The 25,408-nt window shown below is 46.2% G+C and overlaps 1 long non-coding RNA gene across 1 annotated transcript; it reads right to left on the bottom strand.

Moving 5' to 3' along the window:
* Nucleotides 1-706: 706 nt before the first annotated feature.
* On the bottom strand, nt 707-25,408 carry LOC143439304 (uncharacterized). Its single transcript, XR_013107606.1, has 5 exons — nt 24,314-25,408; nt 8,767-9,046; nt 4,955-5,096; nt 2,986-3,061; nt 707-857 (listed from the first exon to the last, which is right to left on the bottom strand). It is a non-coding gene; the product is annotated as an uncharacterized LOC143439304 (long non-coding RNA).

Raw genomic sequence — 25,408 nt, 5'->3', positions numbered from 1 at the left:
CCTGTGAGCCTCCAACCCAAGGCAAGGAGGAAAGAGAGAAATGGGTTCCTCATGTAAAACCCTGCTCTCACATGGAGTTTCACTTCCATGTTCCAATGCAAAGCAAAAGACCACAGACTAGAGTCACCAGGAGGCAGTGGACAGATCAACAGCAGAGCGTGGCTGGGTAAGGAGGGTGCTGGGGGACATAAGTGTGCTGGCCAGAAGGCTGTTCTCACTGGCCTTGGCTCTACCTGAAGATGGCTGGTTATTTCCTCAGAATCCTTTTTTCTTTCTGGTGCTAAGATACTGGATCCTGGGACAAACTAGGACAGATAAAGAGGCTTACCTTAGCTTTCCTATGGAAAATCCATGGACTATGGAACAGGGTAGGAGCCCTGGATCATCATCCCCCATACCTGGAGACATTTTGCTATAAATGCGATTTGAACAATGTGTCAGTCAGTCAGTGAGAGAGCCAATGTGCATCGCTAGCTATGCGACAGAATTAGTTCCCATATACAAAATATTTTATTCCATAAAGGATTTACAAAGCGCAGGACTTGAGGACTGAAGTTCACTCTGGCTCTGGCTAAGCACGAGCCCTCAGGAAAGTTCCAGAAACCAGGAACCTGTATTAGTCTGCAATTGCAGCCAAAATAAAACACCAAGGTGGCTTAGAATAGAGGGATTTCCTCCTCACCCCCCCCACCACCCCCCACCCCCGGTATTGAAAGCCAGAACTTCTGGACAAAAGTGTGAGGAGAGGTTGATTGGCTTCTTCTGCTGTCGGGCCTCCTCCTTGTCTTTGCAGGAATCTCTTGCTGTGTGATCACGTGATCTTGCCTGGGCATTTGTATTTGCACTCTAATCTCTCTCTATAAAGACACCAGTCAGATTGGATTAGAGCTTACCCCAGTGACCCCATTTTAATGTGATTGCTTCTTTTAAGGCGTCATCTCAAGCACAGCCACAGTCTAAGGTTCATATCCTGGGGATTTGGGAAGGACGTGATTCAGTTTCCTCACTGGTAAAATTGGAACCAAACTTGTTCTCTTTTCTTGAGATGCAAATGAGATCAAGTAAGAAAAGGAACCTCGGAGGGTTCCAAGTGCTATAAATAAGAGCAAGCTGTCACTCTATCGGCAGGACAGAGCTTACCACAGTGTGTCTTGTGGGTGGGTTGGGGTCTCTGAGAGTTTCAGTCTCTCTGCACATCTAACATTTGGAGACCAAGTTCCCTTTGGAAAGTTAACTTTGGAAGATACAGCTAAATGCCACATCCTCTTGGGAATTTGAGCTTTGAGAAGAAACACTAGTCCTTGGATCTGCCCATCCTCTCCAATTACAAACATACTCTGTGTTAGAAATGCAAACAGGAGTGGGACTGCTGGAGACCATGGGGGTCTGGGTGGGAAGAGGACTTCCCTCTGGTTGCTGTCCTGCCTTCAGACGCTTTCCTCAGTCACCAAGGCTGTTCAGGACCTGGACACTTGGGGGTCAGCCTGGGTCTGGGACTGAGGCTGCATGGTCTAAACTAAGGCAGGGACAGAGTTCAGGTTCTGTACTCTTCAGTCTCTAATACGGGATAGCTGACCCAGGGAGATCATGTTTGTGCCCAGAAGCCATAAGAATTTACATTTGAAATGCAACGGTATGTCTTCCCACCCAGATCCCTGTGGACCTCAGCAGCCCCACTTCCGTTTGCATTTCTAACACAGAGTATGCATGTAGTTGGCGGGGATGGACAGATACAAGGACTAGTGTTACTTCTCAATAATGCTATAATAACGAAATGCTTAGAAGACTTTAAAATATCTAAAAGACTTTAAGGCTATTTACACTTGTTTTTTAATAGTGAGAGAAGCATTAGTTTTTATTACTGTTTCCCCTTGGTTAAGTGTTGGAGCTCCACCCCAGGGTCTTGTGCACGCTAGGCTGGTGCTCTAACCACTGAACTCCATCTCCTGCACATATATGTCTATGAAGTGCTGAAGAGTTAGCTCACAGAACATACTATCCCTAGATGGCAGTGGAGTTGGTCCTGGCGTCCTCTCAGATACCAGGATTCATGGATTCTTATATCCATTATATAAAATGGTCTAATGTTTGCATATAACCAACCCCCCACTGTGTACTCATAATTATCTTCAGATTACTTATAATAATTAACTCCATATACACATTATACAAATTGTTGCTGGAATGCATTGGTTAAGGAATAGTGAACGAAAGAGATTCTGCATGTTCGATGAAGACAAATTAAAAATCTGTATTTTTTTAAAACCCCAACTCAGTTGAATATAGATACAGAAGGCTGAATGCAGGGTCATATGCCTTTCTTACGTGATTTGAAAATTTTGAAGTTGAATAAGTAACAAAACACCTTGCTTTCTCTTGCCACTACCATGGGGACCCTGTGAAGCCTTAGTTCGTAGGACCGAGTGAGGGAACAGTCAGAAGTACCACTCTGCCCTCCTGGGACATCCAAAGCAAAGAGACACTTCAATTGATTTCTGGTGCCAGGCTGCAAGTCTAAAGTCTTACTCCATAAGAAAAAGGACAAGATACAAGAAGTCTGCAGCCTCGAAAACAAAACAAAAAGCCAGAAAACCGAAACTGGGCAATAAGAAGGCTCAGTGGGTGAAATCCGGTGCTTCCACACCCGAAAACCCGACTTCAATCTTCGAACTTACAGGGCCAAAGGAAGGGATTAGTAACTCTACCAACTGTGCTCACATGAGTCCACACATGTGTGCATGCTTATACACACACTTACAGAGAGAGAGAGAGAGAGAGAGAGAGAGAGAGAGAGAGAGAGAGAGAGAGACTAATTTTAAAAGGGAACAATGCTAAATGTTGGATAACCATTTAAAAGTTCTATGGAGGGAGAAAAGCAAGAACGTCCAGCTTGCCACATGAACAAAAATGAGACTGTGCAAAAGGAAAGCAGGAGAAGAAGAGCAGGGCCACGAGGAACTGCGGCCACCTAACTTAACTTCTTACCTGAAACTCCAGGCTGCTCTGCAGCGGAGGACATCCTTCACTTGGACTTTAGTCTTGCTTTATTCCCAAATCAGAACTGGAAATGGGAAATATGAAGCCAAAAATATCAAAGAGCCTTAGACTCTTGGTTAAAAACATCCGTGGCAGCACACGACTGAGCTTCCCTCCCCCATGGCTGAACATTTGATTATAAGAGGAAAACCGCAAGCCAAACCTAGCAAACAATGTTATAATTAACTCGCAGGCCCTCATGTGCTCACTAGTGGTTTTTAGGTCTCAGGCGTGATGTCGGATGTTACTTAGTAGCGATATAGGAGGGAACAAAACCACACTTCGCTCTGTTACTGAACAGCAGCCCAGCCTGGTTCCCTCCCCTCTCAGTTATTCAACGTGGAGTTTCCAGGTGCAAGGGAATCATTTGCATGTGATTCATTTACATAAATTAGGGACACAGTTATATGTTTATGTTATATGGGATTCTTAACAGCAAATAACAAGAATCAAATCTGATCCACTGAGAAGGAAATGAGAATGCATTAGCGTAGGAAGCAACTCCCAGAATCCTATGAAGGTTGAAGCACAGGGCAAAAAACGTCGGTAACAAATCCTAGTCAGTCATAGGTGTTCTTGGACATCCCCTGCCTTCATCTTTGGTAGGGTTGCTGCAGCTCACCCTACGGCCTTTCTTCCCACTGGGTAACCTGCTAGGTTCTCTACACACTGCTTGTGGTGGCCACCTGCCTGTCAGCACATCCCCAAGTTCTAACCAGACTCATTTCACTTTGAGGTTTAGCTCCCATCCTACTGCCTGTTGCTTTTACCTGGCCTGAACTTGTTCTGTTCAGGCTTCATCTTGATTAGTGTTTCAGTGGGAGCCCCAGACCACACAGAGACAGAAACCTCTGGGCTGCATGTATCTATTCCCAGTTCTGCCATGGGCTTCAAAGGCAACTCAGATTCTTTGCCTGGTAGATCAACCTCATGCATGTCTCTAAGGGAGGGACAGATGCTAAGCCCCCGAGGATGGTGCAGATTGCACTTACACTAAGAAAGAACATTCTCCCATGGATGTTACAGAAGTCATATACATACACACGAGAGTATATGCACATGTGCATTTCCAGTGACAGCTGTCAGTCCTAATTTTATGCCCAACAGTCACCTTGGGAGTGTCTAGGACAGGAAGGGTCCATATTCTTCTCTGTCTCCTGGGCCTGTAGGCTCACCTGGTCACTTATATAAAAATTCTTCCACCTTTCTGTTCCTTCCCATCTTCCTCTGGTGGGTGGGGGACAGTGCAGGGGGGCAGTCTTCCCATCTCTTGTAACCTGTCGTTCTTCATGTTTTTATGGCTCAAGGCCACATAGTGAATATTGTGATGGTTTGTATATGCTTGACCCAGTGAGTGACACTACTAGAAGGTGTGGCCCTGTTGGAGTAGGTGTGTTACTGTGGGTGTAGTCTTTAATACCCTCATCCTAGCTGCCTGGAAGTCAGTATTTTGCTAGCAGCCTTCAGATGAAGATGTAGAACTCTTAGCTTCTCCTGTATCATGCCTGTCTGGATGCTGCCATGTTACCACTTTGATGATAATGGACTGAACCTCAGAACCTGTAAGCCAGCCCCAATTAAATGCTGTTCTTATAAGAGTTGCCTTGGTCATGGTGTCTGCTCACAGCAGGAAAACCCTAACTAAGACAGAGAGAAAGTGTGGCAGATGACCAGCCTGAGGGTTACTATGCTTCCTCATCCCCTCCACTGTGCTGTTCACAGGAAAGAAAGAGCTATTTTGTACTCCTGGCAGGTGAGGCACCAGGTTCGGTGTCCTGGCTGCCTGTCCTTCTCTTCGTTTAATCCAGTAGTGCTCAACCTTCCGAATGCAGTGACCCTTTAATACAGTTCCTCATGTTGTGGTGACCCAACCCATAAAATTATTTTAGTTACTACCTTGTAAATGTAGCGTCAATACCTTGTAGGCTGAAGGAGAGGGAAGATGCTGGGGGCCAGAGGCTGGCTGGTTAGAAGGACCTGAGGACTGAAGTGGTGAAGACCTGTTTCAGCTAAAACACACTACACTGAACAGTGCCGTGTCCTCTGCGAGGGCTGGTTGCCTGGAGACCAGAAAAGAAAAGATTACTAGGGCCCTGATGGCCAAGACAAGTACCACCAAGACCTAGTCTAGCATGCAAGGGGGAGCAAGCTCCCATTCTGTCCTCAGCAGCACTAGAAGCAGCCTGGGCTCAGGGAGCAAGCAGAGGTCATTTCTGAGGGAAACACGGCCCCCACAGGATTGGGGAAATGGAAGGGGAGAAAAAGGAGGAGGAAGAAGAGGAGAAAGAGAAGGAGGAAGAGGAGGAGGAGGGGAAAGAGGAGGTGTGCATGCCCAAGCTCTCAGTGATGAAAGGTGACCTGGCTGAGCCTCACCGTCAGACCGAAAGCATTGCTTAGGGCAGTGCTCCCCCAGGGGTTCCTCTATAGCCTGAGTGGAGGCGTCACTTAAGAGAGAAAAACTGATTTCCCCCAGACCACATCCCCACCTCACTAATCCCCAAAATCCTTGATATAATGGTTGTTGACATAATGGTTGATATAATGTTGTCACCCTGAAGGAGTTTAGAATCACTTAGGATATACATCTCTAAATGTGTTTGTGAGGAAGTTTCTAGAGAGAACTCGGGCAGGAGACCGACCACGAAGTGTCACCTTCCAATGAGTGGACTGAGGAAGAGGCCTTGTCCCCTGCCTGCCTCTATTTCCTCTCAAGCAGGAACATCTATTGCCACCAGCCTCACACTCTAGTTCTTCAACCTTCCAGCATGGACCGACGGCCAGCAGCTCTCCAAGAAACATCCCCGGCCACTAGATAAGGACTTCTGAGGCAGCCAGCTTCATGGGCTGAGTATCTACTGGGTTCTCAGCCTCTCTAGTATGCAGGCAGCCATTGCTGGACACTCAACCCTTATCTCATCTCTTGCTTCTGTTCTAGAGAACCCAGCCTAATACACTTGGGAGTGATGTTGCTAGGACAGTAGAGTTAGTTTCTGTTGACCCTTCACCCAATCTCTGTGGTGGGTAACTGTTCCAGTCTCAGACTCTATTTATCCCAACTTTCTTCCTTAATACATCTTACTATTGCAGAATGACTCTGGATGTCACCCGATTCTCCATTAATACTGTCTCTGTGGTCCAGGGTCCGCTCCAGATTCCATCTTCCCTCTAGTTGCCATGTTTGCTCTAAACAATGGCATTAACTTAGCCTTCCTCTTTTTTTTAAATGACTAATTTTGCCTGATCTCTTATAGAATGCCCCCTACCTTGGGTTTGTTGAGATTTTTCTCTCAATTAGAGGGGGTCACTGTAGAATCTGGGGGAGAATAGCACAGTGTGAAGAGCCTTCCCGCCTGACGGCTCAGGCAACCCGCACAACATCATCATGTGTCAGCCCTCTTCCGTGGTTAAGGGCTTCTCCAGGGTAAAGAGTGGATTTTCTTTCTGTTTTCTAGTCTTTGCAAGCACCCCAGTCCTTTGACATTTTCAATAGAAAATAAAGAAACCTGATGCAACTTGAAGCTGCATGTGAAGAAGCCAATCTGTGACCCGGTACCTGGGTGAAGGTTTTCTTGCAGCCCCGTGCAGAGAGTGGTAACTCTAATGGTGGGAATTTCAGGATGGGTGACAGTTGGGTGTGGGCGTGTGAGCTGGTGTGACAAACGTAAGCAGCCTTTTCATCCTTCTACTCACACAGCGCCCTGCTCCTCCTATATATAGGGTGACACCACGGAGTATACTGTTTATAAAATCTTGGTACAGATTTGAGAAGTTAGCACTCCCACACACAACGGAGGAACCGTCCTACCATTTATTTTTCTAATTCGCGATGTGAGTGCAGATTTAGGAGGGGCTGGTGATCGTTTACCCAGGATACTCTGAGCATCCGTGGTCGGGGATACGCCGAAGAGAAACAGGATTCCTTTTCTATTCCAAATACAATGAGAGGATCACTCCATTTCAAAAGCAAGACCCTCCCGAACCCTTGTCTACATCAGGGAGATATGAAAAACAACATATCATATGTCCTTGGAGGTCTTGACACCTACATGAAATGTCACTCTGGCCTTGGTCACCCTGAGGCTTACAGACACCACTTTTCTTCCCCCGTTGCTGCTGCTGGCCCACACACGTCATGGATTTCTGGGCCAAATACTCTGCAGAGCAGGTACTTCTCTGGTTGAACTCCCAAGATTCCCTGTGGCATTCAGAGCGTGTGAAATGACAGTCTGGTAGATGGTGGAACATGGCAGAAGCTGTTTATTGGGCTGCTAACTTGTAGAGACATAGCAGATTTAGCAACAGATCTGGAGACACAAAGCATGGTGATGTTTATTCAAGTGCTGCTGTCAAAAATGAAGTCCAGCTTCCTAGGTTTCCTAACCATCTCATAACAGCCTTGGGATGTGCACTGGAATGGGGGTGGGGGGTCCTCAGAAGGTTGGAGTTTTGATAGATATTTTGAGAATTTGGATGGGTCTCTGGGTGGGTGTTCTGAGGTCAGAAAGCCCAGCTCAACTTCTAAGACCAAGGCTAATAGTCAGGTTGAAACTCAGCTCTGCTCACCTGGCTCATTGCAGTGGTTTTCTTTTTAGAGTATGTGTGTGTCTGTGTCTGTGTGTGTCTGTGTGTGTCTGTGTGTGTGTGTGTGTCACACAGGCCAATGTTATTCCTTAGGAACCATCTATCTAATTTTTAAAACTTATTTATTATGTGTGTGTATTTGTGTCTGACAGAAAGCGTAGGTGTGGTACCAGCGTGCACATGTGGAGCACAGCTTCTGGACATTGATTCTCCTATCATGTGGGTCTCAGGGATCAAACTCAAGACATCAGGCTTGGCAGCAAGCAGAACCATCATTTGGTCCTGCCTTGTTTATAAAATGGGGTCTCTCATCGGGAGAAACCTAGAGTTCACCACTTAGGCTAGGCTGGCCGGCCAGTGAGTACTGGATCCTCCTGTCTCTGCCTCTCCCAAGCTGGGATTGCAAATCCATGTATTTCGTACCAGGATACCAGTGATCAGATGCAGGCCCATATGCTTTCACAGCACACACTTTGTACCCGGTCCTGCAGCATCACTTCTTTAGTACCTCTGGTGGATGTCAGGCTGCTTGACACAGGCTGAGAATAACCTGCTACCTTTGCTCCTGCAGACACCAGTGTAAATGGAGCTGAGCTCAGGGCAGAGGAGCATGGCACAGCCAGTAAACAGCTAGGCAATTAAAGCTAGTAGCTGGAATCATAAGGTAACAAAGTTAGGTGGGGGAGAGAGTTCCAGGCAATGAAAGTACAGGCAGAGAGGTCCCTTGTGGGACTTGGGGAGACTGCAGGTAAGAAACCCAAGTAATTTCCTTCAAAATGACAATGGCGTTTTTCCTCTCTTAAAGAAACATGACAATCTAATGCCAAACATCACTTGGAAAAATGCAGAAGGTAGCATAGGAAAGGGTGGGGGTGGGGGGTAAGGGCTTTGAACGATCAAGGAGACTGGAGAGTCACTTAAAGTGCTGTGGGCAAAGCCTTAGTACGTAGGAAGAGCTGAAGCGTTAACCCAGACAACCAAGAACATTTGGGTACTAAACATGGGGACCAGTGAGGGAAGAGATGTGATTTATTCAGAAAGTGATGGGGAAATGGTTATTTGTAAAAGGTCAAAATTATCACCGCATCTGAAATAGTAAAATGCATTGCAGATGGATCGGCGCAAATGATCTTTGTATATGTTTCTTACCCTCTCTGAACCACCGAAATTTCTTCATCTCCGAAATGTAATCTTGCTTGAGTTGGTTTGCTGTGGCCGGTAATACTTGGTGAGAGAACATGAGATCTTCCGTCTCTGTGTCTTCAGTCATTCCATCCATCCCATCCTCTCCATACAGAGGTGCTGATTTGACTAACACCTCCTCAAACCAACGTGAATCCACAGAGAATTAGCGAAGAGTCTCAGGAGGTCAGGGCTGGTTGAGGGAAGGGATGGAGGCCCCGCCCAGGGCAGCCCAAGCCCAATGCTCCTGTTCGAGAAGAGAGCAGAGGCAGGTCAGGTGCGATCTTAGATCCCTGCATCCAGCACTGACCAGCCCAGACCCAAACTCCACACACTAGAGCAAAGCTGATCTCAGAAAGCTTGTCCTAGCTCTCCTAGGCAAACTTCCAAAAGCACTGCTCCTGGAAGAGTTCGCTACTGTCTCCACACTAACGGCCGGTTGCTTCTGATCCACAGAGGAGGCAGACTTTGGGAAGACTTCTAGGTGGGGTAACTTTGAGCTCTCTCCCAGATACTCATTAAAAACTCTGAATGCAGTGTCTACCACTGGATGCTAAGGCTAAGAGAAATGTCTGTTGTAGTGGACACTGGACATGGCTTGGACTTGGCTCCATTAAAGGGAAAAGGAGAGCTTCTGGAGGCTGATAAGGGACACACTCCCAGGCTTCAGAAACCACAGCTTGGGGACTACAAAGTCTTGCTCACCAAAGCCATGATGTCCTGGGTTTCTGTCCATATAGTCCTTTGGTCTCTTGTCTTCATGTTCCTCAAGTTGTTCTGCCCAATCCTGTCAGCCTGACCAGAAACAGCAAAGTTTCCACTACTTTTCACCAAGAACTCACTCCTCCTGGGCACATTGTGGGTTCCATTTTCTTAGCACAGGGGGTCACCAGTAGGGAAAGTTTGTCCCTTGGGGGACATTTGGCACTATTTGAAGACACACTGGAGTTGCCACACTGGAGTAGCATGCTTGCAGGCTTTTAGTGGGTAGAGACCTGTAACTTTAATTTTTTTCAAATCCTGTTTTTGATGATGGTTCTTAAACCCTTTAACCTCCCTTGTAACCCACCACCTACCAGAGGTAGTAGAAAAGAAAGGATACAGGGAAGTGGACCTGTTTAGAAAGTTTCTTTGGAACAACTCCCATCTGTTGTCTGGAAATTGACAGTTCAGTTCTCAGGTCAGCCTCGGCAGCTCGATCCACTCATAAACTCTTACGGATATACACCAACAGTCCAATTTGGTAGAGTTGGGTTAACAGCAGTGACACAACCTAGCAAAGACAGCCAAGCCTCAGCCTCAGCTCCAGTCAGCAGGAGGGACCCAAAGGGACACTAGGAGAAGTTCTCAGCTGTGCCTCTCTCAGGGAAGTGAAGGTCAGCAAAGATGTGAGACCTCAAGCCTTGCACAGTTAGGTGTACCAACAAGCCAAGCACTGACTGTGTCACTCCATCAAGTCTTATTTATACCCTCCAAACATCACGTGTCCTCCACGTGGCTTGCTTCATCACGGGTCTTGCCTCAGCATGTGTATCTAATCAGTCCTCGGAGTCCCGACAAATGGAGCTCAAATACACAATGTAAGGTGAACCAATACATGCATGCCCTTAGCAAAGAATCCTTCATCACATGTCCTTTCTCATCTTTACTTTAGCAGAACATCCTCTCCCCTGTGCCTGCTTCAGTGAAATATTCCTTCACGTGTCTGCCTTAGTCTTTCACCTGTGTCCACTTCAAAAAAACACTCCTTCACATGTTTGCCCCAGCAAAACACCATCCAACACAGCTAACTCTCCAAAGAACCCTTAAAATTTCCACAGAGACCAGGAAGAGTTGCCTGCCCGCCCTGAAGCTGTGAAGGTTGGGAACTTGGCTAACAGCACTGAATGGTGGGTAGGTGCCCTCCACCCGTCCCTCACTCTGCCTCACTCTTCTATGATTCAGGAAGAAATCAAATTCCTCTCCCTGTGCCAATGCCTACAGTTAAGCATGTGTCTTTAGTAGTGAGATCATGGCTTGGAGACTCATCCATTTCACCATATAGCTGGTCAACATTAAGTCACCATTCTACAAGTGCACAGGCCCGACACTTGGCTCTGGGGAGGTTCTTTTGGCAGCACCCCACGTGGCGAGTGACAGTGGGAGCATCTGTGAGAAACCAGAGGAATTCACATCAATTTGCTTTTGGGAGAGCTGATGTCATGAGAGGGCAGCATCCCCAATGACAAAATCACCTCACACTAGGCCTTGCCTCTTAAAGGGTCTGTAGTCTCTCAGAATTACAGCAGAAACCAAGCTTTTAGTACTGAAACTTTCTAGAACAACCTCAGATAATATCCAACTATATATCCTTATCTAAATTCATTAAATCTGAGGACCAGAGCTAGAGAGATAAGAACATGTGGAATAGGAAAGGGCAAGGAAATTGAGGAGCACAAAAGCACTGAGACTCCTCCAACACTCCAGCATGAGTGGTGGACCGTCATCTCCAGCTCCATCATCTCCAGCTCCAACATCTCCAGCTCCGTCATCTCCAGCTCCAACATCTCCAGCTTCATCATCTCCAGCTCCATCATCTCCAGCTCCATCATCACCTGGAGTGGGGAGCTATGTGAGACAAAGCCACAAGCAGGGCAGCCGGAGCTGGATCAGAGGACAGCTGCTTCAGACAAAGCATGTTTGCTACTGTAAAGATGATCAGGCTCTCCTACTCAAAGACCCAAGGTTCTGATACCAACTTCCCTTCTCCCACCTCCAATCACTACCACCTAACTCTCTGTGGAAACTGGTGGGTCTCTGGCCTGGCAGAACTAAATTACAGCAGACTCTTTTGTTTGCATACAAGCTATTCAAACAGGCGACACATCACTTAGAAGAGGCAGTAGCTCCTAACCGTGGAAAGAAAACACTTTATCCATCTCTGAACCTTTGAGTGCAGACAGAATGCACTGGACATGAAAGGACTCTTCCTTCTAAAAGACAATTGGACATTGCTCAAAGGGCACAAAATTACAGGTAGACGAGGAACATAAGATGTGAGCGCGCTGTTGTGTCTCACAGTGGCAACAGCAGGAGCATAGGTTGTCCTCGGAGAAAACAATGCTCTCAGCGCACAATGATGATTACCAGAAACATTGCGTGTGTTAACTGCGAGTGTCAATCAGGTACACGGTTCACTATTCTTCAGAGCGTGCAGAGCTCAAAACATCACGTTCTGAGTAATAAATACCTACAATCTTATCTGCCAATTAAAAATTAATTTGAAAAAAAAATTAAGACGAGGTCTGTCCTAGTCTCTTTTTTGTTGATGTGGGCAGAAAGGGTTTATTTTAGCTTATACTCCCAGGTCACATTCAGTCATGACAGCAGCAAGTAGCAGTCATCTACAGTAGATGTCACAGACAGTAAGAGCGCAGAGAACTAAATACACGCACACTCATACTTATACCTGGCTTGACTTCTTCACTCTTACACCATTCAGGACCCCTCCTAAAGAACCCTGATACCCACAGAGGGCTGGGTCTTCCCATAACAATTACCTTAATGAGAATCCCCCACAGCAACCTGATGTAGACAATCCCTCACAGAGATTCCCTTCCCAGTGATTCTAGTGTGTGTTCTATTGACAATTCGAGCTAGCCACTACCCACCAAGTAAGTCTGTATGAGGAGCTGAGCAAATAGCTTCCTTGTGAAGGAGACTCAGGGCACTTGAGGGTGTCCGTGGGATCTCGGATGCGGCAGCCTGTGAGGCAATCCAGGCATCAATGAGAAAATGAAAGCCAGGTTGCCAAACTATAAGCCTGGGTGGGGAGGGGGGAGGAGGGAAGGGGAGGGAGGGGAGGGGGATTTTTACTCTGTAGGGAGGAAGGGAAGTTAAGAAATTCTCCCGGAAACAAATGGAAGGGTAAATCCAGAGAGAGACAGAGGTAAAGGGTTTGGGGAAGAGATACTCTAAAAGTTATTTACAGTTTTTGTTTTTCCTCTAGGGAATGGTGAAGATCTTCCTAGAAAGGGTGCACTCAGGTATTACCAGGAAGTTGGTCTGTCCCTAGAACAAGCATAAGTAAGCCTTTTTAAAGTCAACAAAAGGCATTGGCAGGGCCCTTCCACCCTCGACAGCTAGGCCTGGAGAGAGCCTGGGCAGACATTAGGAAACGGACTATAACTTGGGGCTTGTGGAAGACAAGGAGAAGGTCTGCTCGGAATCACGGAAACCAGTGCCATGAACATTGCAGTTCACACAATGGACTGGAAAACGACTTGTGTCACGGTGCTGTGTGTTTCTATATCTGTTACCTGCTCTACTGAAGTAGGTGATCAGGAAGTGAATTACCTGAGCAAAGGGATTGGTGAAGATCTAATAAGCATGCTTGAGAAAATGGCATTGGTACTGTCCAGGCCTAACATGTGACATGTGCTCCTCTCAGCCCAGCCAGTACTGGACTGAGGATGCACATCAGACACTGCCCTTGTTCCCAGGCTGTCTTAAGGACATTCTCCACACAAAGGAGGCTGTGGCAGTGTCAGCCTGCCTATTCCTGCTGTGTACCACCTGGGCATGTGGTCTCACACACCTGTCCCCTGTCTGCTTGCTCTGGAGTGCAGGGTTAAACCACTCCAGAGCAAACAGGGTTTAAGTCTACACTCCAGAGCAGGTGGACACAGACAGTGTGACAAGAACATATGAATACTGCTTATTTGATAGGCAAATGTACCTTGATTAGAATATGAGATGAAAATGTATCCCTCAGTAGCAGATACCCGGACTTCACGACACTCCCCATGCAACATCTCACTGTCTGCTACAGTTCTGTGGTCACCTACCTTGTAACTTCATACACAAAGCGGGCTAAGGACAGCAAAGCCATCAGCACCAGCTAACAGAACCAGTCCCAGTGGGAAGGAGGTGACCCCTGATCAAGAGTCCCGGAGTTAACAAATCCCAATACCTCAGACAGCTGGGAGAGATTAAGGAAGAGACCGCGGACTATTACAGATGCTGGACAGCCCATACCACCCCTTCAGCTTTTCAGACCCAAAGAAGTCCTGTAGCTTTGAACTTTTGGGCAGGAAATGAGGACTTGGGAATTCAGATATCCCTGAGATGTGTTTAGAAGAAAATAGGGGAAAAAAAAAAAAAGAATCCATGGAGTAGATGATAAAATAGGCGGCAAGACCTTTATTTTTAGTTGTTTATTCTATGCAGTATTTATACATCTTTTATCAGGTACATATTTTATTTTACTATATTTTTAAGCTATCCAGGAACACAAAACAAACAACTGAGAGCTTCTGGCTTAGGAGCAAAGCAGTCCCAGGTTCAGAGTTCACATCTCTAGGATGGTTTGAGTCATCAAAACTTGCTGGGAACCAAGGGACAGCCAGGACTGCTGAGTGGGAGCCAGACTGGTGAGGACAGAGAAAGATCCAGGCCTGGGACCTTGGGATGCAGGAGCAAGCTTTGTGTTGTAATTTTCATTTGAATGCACATAACCTGTCTTTTTTGTGAGGCTGTGGTTGAGAGATTACCGTAGTCATTGTCCTCAGTAAGTTGTAGGTCCATACCCTTGGTGACTTCTTCCCGAGGTGATTCTGGGTTCAGCATGTGACTTTCTTAGGCCAATAGGACATCAAACATGATCCACAGAGTTTGAAAAGTGCTTGTGTATTGAGGTTGGCCTTTCCAAAATATTACCTCCCTGTGAGGAATCACCTGACCCAGCTGACAGCTGACACCAACCTACTGTTATGTGAGGACGTATTAGCCCCAAAAGAAATGCCAGATCAACGAGTTCTGGAGCATAAATGTCAGGAGAAACCCTAACCCAGCCCTGACCAACCACAGAATTCAAAGCAAGTAAACTGTGGTGGTTTATTATACAGCAATAGACAACTGGTCGACCACGTCCAATGCCTCTTGTTACCCTTGCATCCCTGTCTTGTGTGTACTATGTGATCAATAAATGAGTCTTTATACAGCTTCTGTTTAAGGAGACACAGAAAAGAGAATGAGAAGTAATCTGGAGTGGCTAGATCTGGACCACACACCACTGCTCAGCCTGGGCATTTCATCTCTCAGGGCTCTCGTTTCTTTATGGATTGGAGATTTGGTAGACTAGTCTAGGTGAGAACAGATTCTATAGATGGATGTCACTCTCCTCTAACTGCATCATGAGGTCAGAAAGATGTCTTCAGCAGCCAAAGGGAAGAGATTTAACCCAGTCTCCATCTGCAGTCTACTCCCTTCTGTCTGGTGAGATGACCTGAAAGCTTTAGGGAGAAGTCTGAGTATCTGCTGGATCAAACAGTAGACACTTTAACAGCCCCAGGCTCCTGGGCTAAGTTCACTTCTTGGGAACCATTCCTCCCAGTCAGCAAAACCCACCAGGCAGTGCTAGCATGAGGCGCTGGCAGAGCATCCCAGAGATGATTCGTGAACCATCTCACAGAATGGAAAGAGGAGAAGGAGCACTTCCTGCAGCAAACCGCATCCGAATTTCTTGGGAATTTTAAGATATTTGTCTTAGACTCAAAGAGTAGCTTGTCCATTGGCCGTGGGTTTACAGGCTATGGCCAATTCTGTAAATAGTTTGTGAATGATTTTATGGCTGATAAATATAATTAAAAAGTGGAGCAAATAGACTGTGTGTTAACTAGAGGCTTTTTCTCAGAATGATTTATTTAATGAGTCATATTGTTCTTATCTCTCCTCCATGGAGAGAGCATCCTGGCTACTATTCTGTTGCCAGGCTTCTCCAAAAAACATTGCCCTCTTTGCAGCAGAGAAGCTCCATGTGTGTGGAGCTGCCTTGACCTCAGAGGAAGGTCGGCCCTTTTCCTTCCTCCTGCAGCCTCTCCCACAGAGGAGGAAGCAACACTGTCTCGTGCAATTTTGCAGGTACTGCTTCTAAAAACTCCTTCATCAGCCACTACTCCATCAAGGTCAAAGCCCTGGGGACAGGTTTCTGCTGAGTGGCATCCCAGATGCTGTGCCTTCCCTTTGGGGCTTCCCAAGGCTGCCATCTGGGTATATGCCCTTGGATAGCTTGAGGCTTTTGAATCACGTGGGACTTTTTGTCATGAATGGATGTCAAAGGCATGACCTTACAGGATCTCCATGTAAAACTCTCTCACTGACTCATCCCTGCTCCACATAATCCCCAACCATCAGTCAGTCAAAAATCAACCAAGGCTGCCTGTTCAGAATGGTTCAGTGAGGTAGCGAAGAAGCATCACACGAAGTCTCTGGTCGAGCACAGGAACTATTTACATATTAAACAAAATAAAGTTGAATCAACAAAGATAGGAGGAAAGGACTCAAAGCAAACGCTGACAGAAGCAAATCAGCTCAAATATGTTTCGGGATGGAGTGGGAGCATCCAGGATGGTTTAGTTCTAGGCCCAAATATACTTCAGACATAGAAAACCAGGAGGCATGATGGCGGATGGAGAGATGTCATTGTTGAACACAGTACCATAAATGTGGATGTTCAGTTGGTAGAAGCACTAGCTGCAAACAGACTTTGAGCCCTTGTTAATATGCATCTGCAGTAACCAAGAGACAGCAGCTACTGTGGAACTGAGCAATGAATCATAGTTGTGAAACCAGAGCTTTCTCACCAGGGAAGACGGATATGCACATACAGTAGGGGAAAGGCAAGGCAACTCCTGCCATTAAAGGTATCAGAAGTTTCCATTCTTTCCTTTCTGGCTTTTGTATCCTACCCACTTTGGTACAATGATGTTTAATGTCCTCAGTGTCTCCTATGCGCATTAAAACTCACCCGGAGCTGGGGAGATGGTTTCGAAGGTTAAGGTGCTGCCATCAAAACCAAAGGACCTGAGTTTGGTATCCCCACATGGGGGGAAGGGAGAACCAATCCTTATAAGTTAAGTTGTCTTTTGACTTCCACACTCATACCATAGTAGGTGTTTCCTCCCTCTATATACACTCAATAAATGAATTTAATCAGACAGCCCTGGTCTGGGGAGATAGCTGAATTGGTAAGTTAGTGTCCAAGTATGGAGACCTGATTCAGATCCCCAGCACCCACATTAGAAACTAGGTACAGTGGCACACACCTGTAGACTCATAGCTGAGGAGGTAAAAACCAGAGGATCCTCAGGGACCTTCTGGCCAGCCAGTCTAGGTAAATCAGTAAGGTCCAAGTTCAGTGAGAGACCCTGTCTGCAAAAGTAAGAGATTGTTTGAAGAAGACACCCGATGCAGATCTCTGACTTACACAATTGTGTGTGAGCACCTTCACACACGCATGTATAAAACACTACTACTCCCCCACACACACACATGAACAAAATAAAACAAACCCCATTGCCTTTCCTCAAAGTATTCTATCTTCTGTTCCCTGGGCTGGGCCATCCGCTTCTCTCTAAACTTCAGTGGTGGAGAACCGGGGTAAAGCAAGTACCTGGAGCAAGAAAGATCATAGTACCAAGGCGGAATTTGGAGACCAGTGGTCTGCAGGGATGGGGGGCAAATTGGGCTTTGAGAGTTCATCAGAGGAACCAAGACAAACAAATCAGAAATAAGCCACCCACCAGATCTGAAATTGAAGCTACTGGTTCTATTACTTTGGCTAATAAGACATTTTTTTCAGGACCCTTTATAAGTAAAGGGACAGAATGATGTAGCTGAGAGTCCTCCTGTTTTACAAGGCTGACTCTCTAAGATATGTTATTGGTTACCTTTGCAGACTTCTGAGCAAAAAAGAACTGTGTGAGGAGTGTGTGTATGGTGTGTGTGGTGTGTGTGTGTGCATGTACGTGTGCATTTGTGGTGTGTATGTGGTATATGTGATGTATGTGGTGTATGTGATGTGTGGTGTGTGTGTGCATGTGTGTGGGGTATGTGTGTGCATGTGCATGCATGTATGGTGTGTGTGTGCATGTAAGTGTACATGCGTGTGTGGTGTGCATGTGGTATATGTGATGTGTGTCTGTGGTGTGTGTGCATGTGTGTGTATGCATGTGCATGTGTATGTGTGTGGTGCGTGTGGTATGTGTATGTGTGGTGTAGGTGCATGTGCATACATGTGTGTATGGTATATGTGATGTGTATGTGGTGTGTGTGTGCGCACCTGTGTGTGTGTGTTACATGTTACTGTAGAGGTCAGAACAGGATGCTGTGTGCCTTCCTCTGTTCTTTTCATCTCTTTTCCTTGATATAGAATCTCTCACCGAATTAGGAGTGGAAGCTCTCATCTTTTTTGGCTAGGCTGATGGAAGAGCAAGCTACCTGGATCTGTGTGTCTCTCTGCTCATCTTTTGCTGGGTTTATAGGCGTATATAGCCATGTTTGGGTTTTGATGTGTGATCTGAACATACAGACTCAGATCTTCATGCTTGCAGAGCAATCCCTCTTATCCAGTGGACTGTCCCTCTTGTCCAACTAATATTTTAGAAAGAGGACGTCAGTGTGAAGTCAGACAGAACTCATAAGAGGATAGAGAGATGAGTGGAGGGCAGCTCTGGTCACTATAGCTCAACTTTACTATTGATTTCTCAGAGGCTTATGTCAAAATGTCAGGAAGGAAGGAAAGCACAAAGCTCTGGACCTTGGTGTGACAGCTTCATCTTGAGTCAAATTAATTTCCTGTCTTATTGAATAATCAAAGACCACAACACTGAAACCAGCACTAAAAATACCACAGCAGCGACCAAAACACACGGAATGTATCTGTCCATCCATGTTCTTCCATGAGAGCAGTTAAGTCGTGAATCACTGAGAGAATTCCTGAAGCCATGTCTGGCGCAATGTTCAGCACTGCTCACGAGTTTTAGGACAGTCAGGGGACTTCTGTTGTGTTTCCTCTCTCTCTCCCCTCCCCTTCCCTCTCTTCCCCCACTCTCTCCGTGGAGTTGAGAACACTCACTGACATTCCCATCCTTTTTAGTTGCTCCTTGTAATGACATTTCACCCGGAGTTGAAGCAGAATTCTCAACAGAGTCTTCACTGTGACAGTTCCCTCTGTCTTAAAATGCTTTGCGTGGAGAGATGGACCCCAGGGCTGTTTGTGGATGGGTGATTCCTATCCAGGTCTATGTTTTGCAGCTGGCCCCAGAATGACAAGGGCAGTCTCACCTGGCCACCTTATGATGACCAGGGCTGCCAGAACTGTGGCTGAGGTGGGGAGGAGATGACCTTGCCTGTGAGCCATACCTCAGTGAGCTTCAAATGCTAATTAAGAAGCACTGGATTGTGGGTGACTGGCCTGACCATGATGCTTTGTGGCAGGTTTTACCCAGTGACAATCACAAGAGGTGTGAGAACCCAGCCAGCCATCTCAGCTCACAGAGGGGCAAGCAGGGTAGTCCAATCTGACCCTAGTGAAGGGAGAGGTAAGCAGGACCACACTTTTGCCGATGCATCCTGTGTGGGTCTCCATCACTCCAGAGCTCTGCATCTGTGTTTGGTGGGTCTCCCCTTTCTGCTTTGATTTCTCCACTGATCCAGTGAGTGAGAAGAATCTGGAGGAAGAGAATACTAGAGAGCACATGTGGGTGGGGCTTGGGGACTTCTTCGATTGCATGACTGCACAGCCCCAGGACTTGGTGGCCGAACTGAGTGTGAGCCATGGGCTAAGTCACTGTAGGCATGACACACCCACTTCTTCCTCAAGGCTAACGTGTGGTCTGTGGCCAAGGTTGCTCTAGAGGGTGTGCTGTTGCTGTTATCAGTCAACAGGGAGGAAAGCATTTAAAATGTTGCACACAAGAATCCCACACTGCTGCTGCATACATGCATCATTTCATGTGCTTTGCCAGGGCATCAGTCTGCAGTAAGTAGGCTAGGGATTTTTGAAAATTGTCATTTACCACTGAAAGCCTGAGAATCACTCGACAGAGCGTTTAGGGCTTCCTGTGTGGGGGTTGTCAGCGTGAGGAGTGTGATCCTGCAAGGAGCTGATGGTCCAGGCTTGAGCCAGCAGCTGACTGATGGCTCAGTTGTTACAGGAGACCCCCCAGGGTCTCTCTGTGCCAAGATGGACTCCAGAAGCACAGGAGCCATAGTCTGAACCTCTTCTGCATCTACCAAAGCCTCTGGCAGAGAGCTGAGAGGAACAGCCACACAGCTGACCTCAAGTGAAACTTTTCTTCCCACACTTGATAATTTTAATGAGGATGTTTCTGGGCAGCATTTGACTTTCGTAAGCAAGTGTCTTTTCTGCCTCTTTGTGTACACCCCCACACCAAGTGTGCATGTGTGCTTGTGTGCATGTATGTGTGCATGCGTGTGCATGTGCGTGTGCATGTGCATGTGTGTTGTCTTCCTCAGTCACTCTCCATCTTATTATTGTGACAGGGTCTCTAATTGAACCTGGAGCTTGCTGGTTCAGCTAGATTGGTGAGCCAGTGAGTCCCCACTCAGACCTGCCTGTCTCCACTTCCCCAAAGCTTGGATTACAGGCATGCCCCACCAGCTTTTAAATGGGTTCTGGGGATTTGAACTCGAATTCTCATACTTGTATGCTAAGTACTTTACAGAGGGGACCATCTCCCAGCTCTCCTGGCTCTTTCTACATCCATTCTGAAGGTAAACTTCTGGATACTCTAAACAAGAGATGGCTCTGTTTCTGCATTAACCTGAATCTAAATCTTGAAATGAGTTACAAGCAGTCTTTAAAGGAAGTCAGAGGTTGTCCAAGAGGGACCACATCTGTCTGTTGATTGCTTCTTAAAATTTATTTCTGGTGATTTTTGGCTTGGGTTCTTACATCCGTATAGGCCTTTGGTGCACCCAAAGTGGCTCATGAATGATTTTCTGTGTTTCTGGATAGCAGAATGGTACTCAGAGGTACTTAGGTGGGAAAGCCTGGGAGAGCCCCAAGTGGCCACAGCAACTGATTGTTCCCTTGGTCTCTTATTTTACCATGGAAGACAGCAGAGGCCTTCGGGGAGCGGCCTCTTGAGTAAAGAGTTTTCAGAGTGTATGAGGCAAGCACAGCTAGCTTTGGGCTCATCAGTAATCTAAGGTCTCTGCACAGAAAAGCCTCAGGGGGCTGGCATTCACTCACAGATGTGGCGGGCACACCCAAGCTGCGACAGCCTGGGCCTCTCACCCAGGCATGTGTGAAGGCCTAGAGAACTGCCTCCTAGAGTCGTTTTTTTACTCCTTTTGTGTTTTGAGATTATAAGTACATCATTTTCTCCTTCTCTTCCTTCCATCCAAGCCTCCTGCATACCCTTCCCTGAGAGTTTCAAATTCATGGCCAATTTCTCATTCATTGTTACATGCCTACGTGTACATTCACACATGTTCTTAAATACAATATGTGTAATGTTACTTGCGTGTGTGTTCTCAGGGCTGAGTCAGAACCTAGGCCTCTCTTTATTTCACATAAATGGTACATATTACACGGAGCCTCTGTGACCTTCACGTGGGCCTCTGCTTTGAATTTTCCTGATAACTCTCTAGCACCTTGATGAGTAGGTACAAGTATTGGGGTAGGTAATTCCATTGCAGGGGCTGTTCCTCACTCTATGAGGTGGATAGAACCAGCCATGGCCTCCAACCCCGAGAAGCTAGTAGGAGGACACACCCAACTGAGACACCAAGATGCCTCTAGACATGACGCATGTCCCCTGGAGAGCACAGGTGAGCTGGCTGTATCCAGTCGAGACAGAGTTAAAAATTTACCAGTTCAGTAAAAATATGCTCAAAATTATGCAAGATAAAATGTAAGCTAAAGCAACAATGAGATTCAGCTCTATGCAGAATAAAATGGCTAAACACTTTTAAAAAGACAATGCCAAGTGCTGGCAAGTACATCCAGAGAGGCCGGAACTCTCACACACTGCTGGTGGGAACACAAAATAGGACAATGACTTTGGAAAATAGCTTGGCAAAGTGTTTTTCTTAAAACATAAAACCAAACATCCGATTATTACGGGCCAGCAGTCTCATAGTTAGGGGTGGGAATGACTCCTGAATGTGTACACAAAGAAAGATGCAGGCTCACACATAAACCTTAATATGGGTGCTTGGAGCTTCTCTGTTCATAACTGCCAAAAATGCAGACACCACCCAGATGTCCTTACACTTGTGTGTGGATAAACATGTGTTGGCACACTTCCTCAGCACAGGAAGCAATCTCCTGTAGTAGATGTGGTTCTTAGGAAGTGAGAGAATGGGAGTCCACAGCCATAGGATGTGCAAGTAATTGTGTTTCTGTGGCATCCCAGGAAAAGGCACACTGTGTGAACAGAAAGCAGACCTCAGCTCACCAAGGATCAGAGATGTGGGCCAACAGTTACCTGTGAAGATCACAGAAGGACTCAGGCATTACAGAACCTCAACATTTTAATTCTAATTGTGGCTATGTGACACATGCTTTTGTGAAACTGACCAAGACGGTGCCCTTACACAGACTGGGTTTTCTCATATCTAACATGTGTATATTCATTCAATAATATTAAAGAGTATTGATGTTCTCAGAATAGGTCAGAATCACTCATCTAAAACTAACATAGTTTCTAGCCTTTTCCAAACTAAATATGTGCTGCTTTTCAAAGTCACCCAATAGGAAGCCAAAAGGGAAGTTTTGTTGGCTTACTGGTGCCCCAGACACTTATTTAACATCCACACACATTCCAGAAGGCCGAGGCAGGCTTCTCCTGCAAGTAGACCCCACTTTATCAAGAACCACTAACTGTGTCAAACACGTCTTTCATAGACACCTCTACAATCTTTGCCCACCTTAGTTTCCTTAAAATTATTTTATTTATTTATTTATTTATTTATTTATTTATTTTTGGTGACTAGCATGTGCAGGTGTATCCATGCCTGACTGAGGAGGCCGTCCTCCAGGGAGGACATGGAATGTCCTCTCTTTCACTCTCTACCTTGTCACCCACAGACAGGGTCTCTCAGTAAACCTCAGAGCATTTGGCTCTGAGAGAGTTATGCAAATGAGAATTTTAATTGGTGAGCTTACCCCTCTGCAGATCGCAAGAGTGTAGCTAAAGGCCTTACGTGTTGTTTTGTCGAGGCTGCTAGCCTGCAAGCTCCTAGGAACTGTCTCTCCATCTGTCAGTGCTGAGGGTATAGGCACTCGCAGCCTCTCCCAGGTTTTTATATGGATGCCAGGGATCTGAACTCAGATCCTTAAGTTCGTGGAAGCTGTGTTCTTACAGAAGCACCTCCCCACCTCCCAGATTGTCCCCTTCCTGTTATACAAAAATGATCCATATCCTGTTGTCACAGCTACTGGGACGCCTTTGGGGCAGGGTGCACCGATGCCCAAGTATGGTGGGCCTTCTCAAAGAGAAGGCATTTAAAGTATGCGTCACGATAACCACAATAGAACCAAGGCGTGCTCCAGTCCTTATAGCTACATTGACTTTTCGAGACGCCAGACTGGAAAGATGGAAGGAGAACGACTACCCAGCATTCCCTTCAATCACCTCAGTGTGAGAAAGTTATGCAAATGAGAAAGCAAGAATTATAACTGGTGAGCTTGCTCTTCTGCCAATCATAAAATGGCAGCTGCAGGCTTTTCTGAGCTGTCTCTGGGGCTGAGGTCCCACCTCTCAAGAGAGAATTTTAATCTCTATGGAGAGACTAAGCTGCCAAGAATAATGATTTTAGGTGTGAGATTAAGTCCTCTCCCAGAAAACTGTCTTCAAGGTTAAGAGGTTCCTTTGGAGCTGAATCAAGAACTTGACTGACAGGCAAGACAGAGGGAGGCAGAGCTCCCTAGGGGGCACGAATGGTATCTGACCCTCCCCCTTGTTTGAAATTCTTTTCCTTTATTGTCTCTATTTAAGTTTTAAATGATGAAAATGAGGAGAAGTGGTTGATAAAATGAATTATAATAACAGAGGGAGCAATCAAAGGCTACATACGAGGAATAATTACACTGAGCCACTGAGCCAGCAGAGAGAGTCTGTAATCCCAACTTCTTGGGAGGCTGAGACAAGAGAATCAAAAATTCAAAGTCTCTCTGGGCTACACAGTGCATTCCAGACTAGTGAGACCAATCCAATCAGTTAACCAACAAATCAACCAATCAGTAAATGGAGGTTTGGGATGGAGTTCAGTGGTAGAATGCTTGCCTAGCTAGCATGTGTGTGTGAAACCCTTGGTTCACTCCTCAGAATGTGTGTTCATGTGTGTGTGCATGAATGCGTATGTGTATGGGGTGTGCGTGCATGTGTGTGTGTGAGTGCATGTGTATGTGCATGCATGTTTGTGCATGGTGTGTGTATGTGTGTGTGTGTGTTATGAAGAACTAACTATATAAAGCAAGTTGGCACACCTGGCAGAGGGCTTGGTCAAAGGGGATTCAAGTGTCCCTTCTCTTTGGTTTTAGCTGCCCCTGGGCATCAGGATATGCAAAGTGCTCTCTCCCTTGTCCTCCAACTCCTCCCTTAAAATGGAGTCAAAGTCCAGCCCCACAGCCTGAAGCAAGGGTAGATAGATCAACAGCCCCAGTAGCAGGCAGGAGTTCAGCATCACCACAGAAGCGTTGACTTTGCCGACTGACTCTCACCTGTGGCTTCGGCAGAAAGTAGGAATGGATCAGGTGGAGGAGGGTTGTCCAAAATAGAAGAGCTTGAGGGAAGTAGCCAATAGACGCCCCTAGGAAACTGAGGTCAAAGCCAGTGCAAATGCTCGGCTCCCCTGGGTTCCTTGTAGTTTAATTCAACAAAGGTCAAGTGCATGAGAACCAGGGACTCTCTTCCCTCCAAAGCAGCTTGTTCCAGCTTTCCCTCAATTTGAAGATGACAAAGTGGCCATGTCGGAACTCAAACCTGCAGATCCTTGGTGTCCCCATGACCAACAGGAAGGCTGGAAGGACGGTGGCTTCAAAGCACGGGTTTTGGAAATTATGCAAATACGTGTATTTACATAGTGGATTACGAAAGCCTCTTAAAAACAAACTGGAATTTACATCACAGACCCAGAGACTCCAAAAAGTTGTTATGTTCTACTAAGTCAACTCCTGTTTGCCAGCATGAGGTCTTTAAAAAAATACCATCTCGCAATGAAGTAATGAAAGAATGAACAGAAATGACAGGAAAAACAAGGTCAGTGAGGCCTCTCTCTAGGACATTGTTCCATGTGACTTATGGGTGGAGGGAGAGCTTGTCTGGGTGCAAAAACCACGGTGGGTAACAGAAGGGACAGAAAACTGAGCAAGTCCCAACACAGGTAACCTAACACCCCACACAGGGAAAGCAGCTGTACTTGGTTTTCCCTTCTAGGAGAGAGAAAGACTTGTTTTTCATCATGAAAACATGTTTGTTCAAATAAAGTAATCCCTTGAAGTCAACCAAAAGCCCGCTGATTGCAATTTTAAAAAAAATGTGTCTTTTAATTTGATAAATCAGAGATCCTTGTGATTCTCTGTGAGATGTGTTATGCATTTTTAATTTCTTCATCTTAGCCATAATTCTCCACACTTTAATCTTTCTGCATCAGGAATATTTGCCCTCCAGTAGGAAGCATCCTGTCTTCTAAAACGTAGTTTTTAAAAGCTGGTTGTCAAGGGTACTTTAGATTCCCAAAAGCCATTGCTAAGAAATTGTAGTTGGAAATAAGGAGGGCTGGGAAAATGGCTCAGTAGACAGAGTGACTCTATATG

This window comes from Arvicanthis niloticus, chromosome 1 (assembly GCF_011762505.2).
Source record: "Arvicanthis niloticus isolate mArvNil1 chromosome 1, mArvNil1.pat.X, whole genome shotgun sequence".
NCBI lineage: Eukaryota > Metazoa > Chordata > Mammalia > Rodentia > Muridae > Arvicanthis > Arvicanthis niloticus.
Note: the sequence above shows the minus strand (reverse complement) of the source record. Positions and strands in the feature narration are given on the sequence as shown.